Source organism: Henckelia pumila, chromosome 4, assembly GCF_033568475.1.
Source record: "Henckelia pumila isolate YLH828 chromosome 4, ASM3356847v2, whole genome shotgun sequence".
Lineage (NCBI taxonomy): Eukaryota > Viridiplantae > Streptophyta > Magnoliopsida > Lamiales > Gesneriaceae > Henckelia > Henckelia pumila.
The window spans coordinates 96,924,707-96,932,518 of NC_133123.1; the positions used below are offsets into that span (position 1 = coordinate 96,924,707).

General features: G+C 35.8%; 1 non-coding gene across 1 annotated transcript; it reads right to left on the reverse strand.

Moving 5' to 3' along the window:
• Nucleotides 1-7,441: 7,441 nt before the first annotated feature.
• Nucleotides 7,442-7,547, reverse strand: LOC140869923 (small nucleolar RNA R71). The gene has a single exon (XR_012146912.1). It is a non-coding gene; the product is annotated as a small nucleolar RNA R71 (small nucleolar RNA).
• Between the last annotated feature and the right edge of the window lie 265 nt (nt 7,548-7,812).

The window sequence follows — 7,812 nt, forward strand, 5'->3', positions numbered from 1 at the left end:
TGGGACTTCTTATTTAAAAGTAGAGGGAGTAAGATTTCCTAAAATGACATAGTGATGGACATTTTTGGAAACCACTGAATTCGGATTCAGAAAATTTATCTTGACTTTAAAAGATGCAGAAATGGTTTCTGTGCACATTGGTGAAATTGGTTTATCAATCTGAGTCACGATGAATTTTATATTAATTTCTGAACATGCGGGCTTTGCTTGTCAGGCTTGAACTTATGACTAATGGGCCCTAAGCTGTTAGCAGCCCACATTATAAATAAGTTATTGCAGTATAGAAATTACACAACAGAGGTCACAAAATAGTTTCCAAAACCCTAGTTTTTCTTATAGTGGCCGCCGCCCCCCTCTCTGTTCTAAAATTCCAGCCTGTGAATTTTGAATTTGCAGTCTGGTTTAACGGATCAAATTCGTTAATTCTCTTCGTAGAAACTTCTGATATATTTTCTAGTGCAATCTATCAGAGGGATTAAACTTCTGTTCGTGGACCTGATTGAAGAATTGTTCGTCCATCAATTCCTGGGATATACAACAAGAGCAGAGTTATCTGTTGGTGTCCATAATCTCGTTTCGAGATTCAAGGTAAAAATTTAATTGTTATTTAATTTTTACACGCACAATTTAATCGTAAAATTTTGATACCCATTATGGAATCGTTCCATATAAATTTTTTAAACTTCCGCTGCACCGAGTATCAATTCTGATTGATCTGATCACCGTTTTCCAACACTAATTCGGTATTAATTGATTTGATGTATTTCCACTTGATTATGATGATTTCGATAAAAGCTATCAAATTGATATTGAGATAATGCTTTGATGATACGATGAGAAGGAAATCAGATTTCTTTGTGTTGGAATGATATTACAGAAGTATCCGATATTAGATCAGATGTGATTCGAGATACACAAAGTTACGAATATGAATCTGTACAAAATGAGAACAGAGAAGAAGAAACAGAGTTAACATTTGAATGATAGCTATAACTTGTAACAACTGAAACTGATTAGTTAAGCGAAAAAGTTATTCTTGAAATATCATTCGATTTAGAATAGAGAAAGAGCAGTGTTTGATATACAGATTCAGAATATGAAGTTAGATACTGATCTTGAAGTGATGAACAAAATGACGATGTAGACTTGATATATGTTCTATGCAGAGCATAGAATGATATAGAGAAAGAAACAAGTCGTCACTGAAGCTGAATTGCACTGATTGAGATGTTAGACAGAATGGATGATTTTCGTGAAAGATTTATTCTTTTCAGCTTGATATGATGGATCTGATTTGTTCTACGTATCTAAGTGAAGGAAGTATCAGTAGATTCTTTCTACATGCTTTAATTAGATGAAATAGATACTGAAAAGATTCTGAGTTAAGTCGAATATTCAGCAGATCCTTGATTGAGGAAAGAAACAACTCAAAGAGAATTCTTTTCAGTTAATTAAAGGACAAGAGAATAGAAGCAGATTAGAAGAAATAATCTGATAAGAGATGAAGGGATGAGATACGAAGTTCAGAGTTATATGATTGAAGTGAGAATCACTTCAGATGATTATTTAGTCTATCAGACTTGATATTTTGATTGGATACGATTTCGAGGACGAAATCATTCTATAGAGGGGAGGAATTGTAAGACCCAAAAATATTAAATTATTAATTATGGGATGTGAGAATTAAATTTCATATTTTGGGCAAATATTGATTTGAGAAGTTATGGAAATTATAGATTTAATTTCCGAGTTGAAAATATTTAATTTGAGAATTTACGGATTTTTAGATTTAAATTCTGGGAATTCTTAAATTAAAATATTAAATATTCGATTTGAATATTTATGGAATTTAAGATTAAATTTCAAGGTTCGAGAATGAATATGATTTAATTCAAAGGTGAAACCCGATCAGAGATTGATTTGAAAATATCGAAGTTGCAAAAGGCCGGGATTATTTAATTTAATCCGAACTTATTTAATTTTAATCCGAGTATATTTAATTTGGGAATATTTAGAGTTTTGATTTAAATTCTAATATTCTTAAATTATTTAGGATTGAAATTAAATTAAAAAGAGGGCCGAGGACTGAATTGCAATTTACAAAGTTTCAGGGACTAAATTGCAAAATATGTCAATACATATCCGATTTAATTAGATAAATCAGATGGATACGTGTATTTACTTCATGCATTCAGAAACTTGAACAGAGGAAGACGAGTTCTTCCATTTCTTTTTATTTTCTTGATTTTCAAATCGTCGTAACTTTTGATCCGATCGTCCGATTTTGATTCCGAAAAGAGTTCTGGAATCCTTGCGACAAGGACTTCAATTTGATGTAAGTATTTTTATGTTTCACATACATTTAGAAATCAGTATGTGGGCAGATATCCGATTTTGATTGTATATTCATGTTCTTGACATTCTATTGTTTGTATATGCGAAACCGAATCGAAGAACGACTATTGTTCATATTGGTTATGATTTCCAGCAGATGTTTAGCTATATGTAGCTTATGATTATGCTGGTTTCGATGGTCTATGACTGAAATGAAGTGATTAGAAGTTGTTTATGAAGGATATGAGATGAATATTAGTTTCGATATTTTTTCGGTTACCAATTTTGAATCGCTACGCCGTTGATTTGTGATTTTGATTGAGTTTGAGTATGGAGTGTTGAGCTGAACATGTTTGTAACTAGTGCTGATGTTTATAGCATTTGATTACTTCATTTCAGTGGTGATAAGATGTGACGAGTCGAGATTGACGACTTTGAACCGAAGAAAGATTTGAAGAAGGTTTGAAATGATTTTGATTGAAGATCTATTGATGATTTTGAATCAATTTTGAACTGATTGAATAGAATGACGTTTGATATGAATGTTTTGATGCTAGGTTTCAGATTTGAAGCGTTCAAAACATAGGAAATACTAAGGTATAATGACGACATCGCGAGTCAGGGATTTGAAACTCGAGAATGACATTTCTTGAGTTGTCCCGCCAAAATCACATACTTGTTTACGTTTCGATTTGATTTTGATGTTGTCGATCCATCTCAGGTAGTGGATCTTTGAGTTTGATTCGATATGATTATGATATGATGATGATATGAATTGATTCTATGCCAAGATCTGAGGCGATCTTATTTTCAAGTCTGAGACGACTTCAATAGATGGATATCCATGTCAAGATCGGATACGAATTTTGATGGCAACGATGATATATGAATCAATTCTTATGTGAGATATGTGTTATTTACTCTATTGTTGAGTCGATTATTTATAGAGTCGTTATGATTTATTTAACGCTTTATATGTTTCTTATACTGAGAATGATTTCTCACCGGAGTTTATCCGGCTGTTGCTTTATTTTGTATGTGTGCATTGCAATAGATTGGGGCAGGAGCTGGTCTGAGATGACAATGATAGCTCGGGAGCGAGACTTAGCAAGTGTGGAATCGGGTTTTAAGCTGAAGCATGGTTGATAGATAACATCAAACTTAGCATGAAACTTGAGATTTGAAGTTGTTGATGATAGGTTGAAGAGCTTATAGTTTTGTATAGTTTGAGCTATTAATTGATGTAAGAAATGCATGATTGATACTTGAAACTTTATACATGTATATATGCATGAGCTAGAATTGATAAACTAGGATTTGAGTTGATATTGAACTGATTTGGATTGAATGATCTGGTTTGGGCAGCAATAAAACAAGAGCTGGTTTGCTGATTTTTCGAACAGAGCATGCCCGCTCGATCGGTAAGATTTGACCGATCGAGCGAGGCCTGTTTTGGATGGAACCCGAGAATAGCAAATTTTTGCCCGCTCGATCGGTAGGATTTTACCGATCGAGCGAGGTGCTGAATTTTTTTAAAAAAAAAACTTTGCTCTTGTTTTATTTTATTCTTTAATTGTATGACTAATTGTGATGAATCGTTAATTGCTCTTAAGACGAGATTAGCAACCCGAGGTCCCCACATGGATGGTAGCTAATGTCACAGTCGTAGTCCTTCACCAATTCCAGCCATCTCCTTTTCCTCATGATCAACTCCTTCTGAGTGAAGAAATATTTTAGGCTTTTGAGATCAGTGAAAATCTGACACCTTTCGCCGTACAAGTAGTGTCTCCATAGCTTCAAAGCAAAAACAACTGCCGCCAACTCAAGATCATGAGTCGGGTAGTTTCTCTCATGTACCTTCAGCTGTCGAGATGCATATGCTATTACTTTATCATCCTGCATCAAAACAGCTCCTAATCCACTCTTAGAAGCATCGGTAAAAACCACAGAATGACCCGTGCCTTCGGGAATTGCTAGCAGTGGCGCTGACATCAGTCTTTCCTTCAATTCTGCAAAGCTCTTCTCACATTGTTCTGACCACACAAACTTCACACATTTTCAAGTTAAGGAAGTCAGTGGTAGAGCTATCTTGGAGAAGTCTTGAATAAATCTCCTGTAGTAGCCTGCTAAACCCAAGAAACTCCGCATTTCTGTAGCATTTTTCGGAGCAACCCAATTTCGAACTGCTTCCACCTTAGACGGATCCACCTCAACTCCCTCAGCTGAAACTATATGACCCAAAAATGAAATCTACTCCAGCCAAAATTCACACTTACTGAACTTAGCATACATTTGCTTTTCTTTCAGAATCTGCAACACTGTAGACAAGTGCTGACAATGCTCCTCTATACTGTGAGAGTATATCAATATTTCATCTATGAAGACTATGACAAAATGATCCAAGAAAGGTTGAAACACCTTGTTTATCAAATCCATGAACACAACTGGTGCATTGGTCAACCCAAACGACATTACTAAGAACTCGTAATGGCCATAGCGAGTCTTGAATGCTGTCTTCTGCACATCTACATCCTTCACCTTCAGTTGATGGTAGCCTGATCGTAGATCGATTTTTGAGAACACCTCTGCCCCTTGCAATTGGTCGAACAAGTCTTCTATTCTGGGCAAGGGATATCTGTTTTTCACTGTAACTCGATTCAGCTCTCTATAGTCAATGCACAACCTCATTGACCCATCTTTCTTCTTAACAAACAACACAGGTGCACCCCATGGCGATACACTTGGTCTGATGAACCCCTCATCCAGCAACTCTTGCAATTGATCTTTCAGTTCTTTCATCTCGGTAAGTGCTAATCTGTACGCTGCCTTAGAAGCTGGCTTAGTTCCAAGCATTAATTCTATTCCAAATTCGACTTCCCTGACTAGAGGCAATCCCGCAACGTCAGGGAAAAACTTTTGAAAAGTCCTTCACTACCTCTTCTTCCACAAGTTTCGGTCGCTGCACTTCCAGCTCGTCAGTTAGACTTGCAAGAAAGCCTGTACACCCATTACTCAATAACTGCCAAACTATTCCTGCAGAAATGATACCTGGTGAGCTCCTCTTAGATGTAGTGCGGTACACAAATGGTTTTCCGTTCTGATCTTTCAAAGAGACAGTTGATAAGTGCAATTTTTGCACTTATATTTATATGAATTAGGTTGGCTTTTGTTGTGTTTTGAGCGATATTATGCATTTCTTTTGTTGTTTGTGTTGTTTGCAGGAATTTGAGTGTTAATTATTTTATTTGAGGAAAAAGGGACAAAAAGAATTGGAGAAAAGAGTTGAAAAATGGATTTGAGAGTTAATCAGTATAGCGCCCCAGCGCTATCATTTAAGCGCTCCAGCGCTATACGGAGTATTCCGAAAGGTGAAAAGTCGAGGAAATAGCGCTCCAGCGCTATCATACCAGCGCTCCAATGCTGTTGAGGAATATTGTCGGGCGCTCCAGCGCCGAGTTCTAGTGCTCCAGCGCTAGGCAGTGTTCAGAATTTTGGAAAGTCTTGATCGAGTTTTTAAAAGGATTTTATGACTTATTTTGGAGGATACGAGGGTTTAGAGAGGATTCAGAGCATAAGGATGACGATTGAGAGTTTAGAATTGCACAAGAGCTCGAGAATTCGGTACGAAAACGGAAGACGGCGGCATCCGGCGACAGAGAAGCTTCATTCTAATTCGTTCTAGTTTCTCTTTAAACTCTATTTTTCTTAGTTTATGGATTGTTGGAAAAACATGTCTTATTTGATTTTGAATTGCGTTATGAACTAATTTTTTAGTCTAGAGGTTGATGGATCTTGACTGGAAACCATGATTGAGATATTTTTATTTATATATTTGAATTCTTCGCACAATTTATTTGTGTTTTCCTAATTTTCATGCTTTCAATTTACTGGCCATAGATTGAATGATATTTTATTTAGAATCTATCACTCAAGAGAGGAGATTTTGAATACGACATAGGAAAATACATCTATGGTGTTTATATTGTTCGAGAGGCATATAACTCCATAGAATTCATTAGAAGAATTCTTGTGCTATTTATCGGATTTAATAATTGAACTTTGATAGAGATATTGAGTTTGTTATTGAATACGAATTTCTGCTTGACACTCGAGAGAGGTAGTATAAAATAATAGGGATTCTTGGCTAATAAACTAGAAGAATTGATAATTGAACAATCATTAGAAATAAATTGTGGTGAACAGTTAAGTGAAGTCGAACCTCTAGCATTCTTCACTTATTGAATTTTTCTCTCGTGAACTCGTGGTTATTTAGTTTTGTTTCTTGCAAATTTTAGTTTTATAAAAATCAAACCATTTTCGTTGCTTTTCATAGGATTATGATTTTATTAGTTGCAAATATTTGATATAATATCATTTATTCATTCTCCGTGGGATCGACTTGGACTTAATTCCTATATTATAACTTGACATTGTGCGCTTGCTAGCGAAAAACATGCAACATGTTTTTGGCGCCGTTGCCGGGGAATTTAATTTTATTTGATTTATATTAAATTGTGCTAATTAGTCTTAATTTTGATTTAGAGCATTTTATTTTATTTTGTTGGTTCTAAATTTAAATCTTTCCTCTCTATGCAGTTTATGCGAAAAAGCCAAAGTTACGACTCACTGCTCTTTGATCTGGAAATTGAGAAAACTGCTAAGGCTTTGATAAAAGCTAGAAGAGAAGAGTTGCAACAAATGTTTGAAGAAAGATAAAGAGAAAGAGTTGTTAATAATGCCCCGATGCTGATCAGAGATCACTTTCGACCGGTGATCAATACTCATTATTCTGGGATAGCTAGGCAGAATATCACAGCAAATAATTTTGAGTTGAAGCCAGCTCTGATTAATATGGTGCAGCAAAATCAGTTCAGGGGTGCAGCTACTGAAGATCCAAATTTGCACCTACGTACTTTTCTAAAGATTGCTGACACAGTAAAGATTCATGGTGTTACTGAGGACACCATCAAACTACGATTGTTCCCGTTCTCTCTTAGGGACAATGCTCGTAGTTGGTTGCAATCACTAACTTTTGGGAGTATCACTACATGGGAGGATATGGCTTCCAAATTTATGGCTAAGTATTTCCCACCTGCTAAGTCGGCTCAGTTGAAAATAGAGATCACTACATTCAAACAGCAAGATTTTGAGCAATTGTATGAAGCCTGGGAGCGGTACAAGGAGTTGCTTAGGAAGTGTCCAAACCATAATTTTCCAGATTGGGAACAGATCGAATTATTCTACAATGGTTTGAATGGGACAACTCGTATTTCTGTGGATGCTGCAGCTGGAGGTTCAATATTTTCTAAATTTTCTGAACAGGCTTATGAGATGCTTGAGCAAATGACTGTTAACAGTTATCAGTAGCCAAGTGATAGATCTGCAATAAGAAAGCCTGCTGGAATTTATGAGGTTGATGCATTCACTGCTTTGACTGCTCAGATGGCTACTATTTCTACACAGTTGGCTGCACTGACC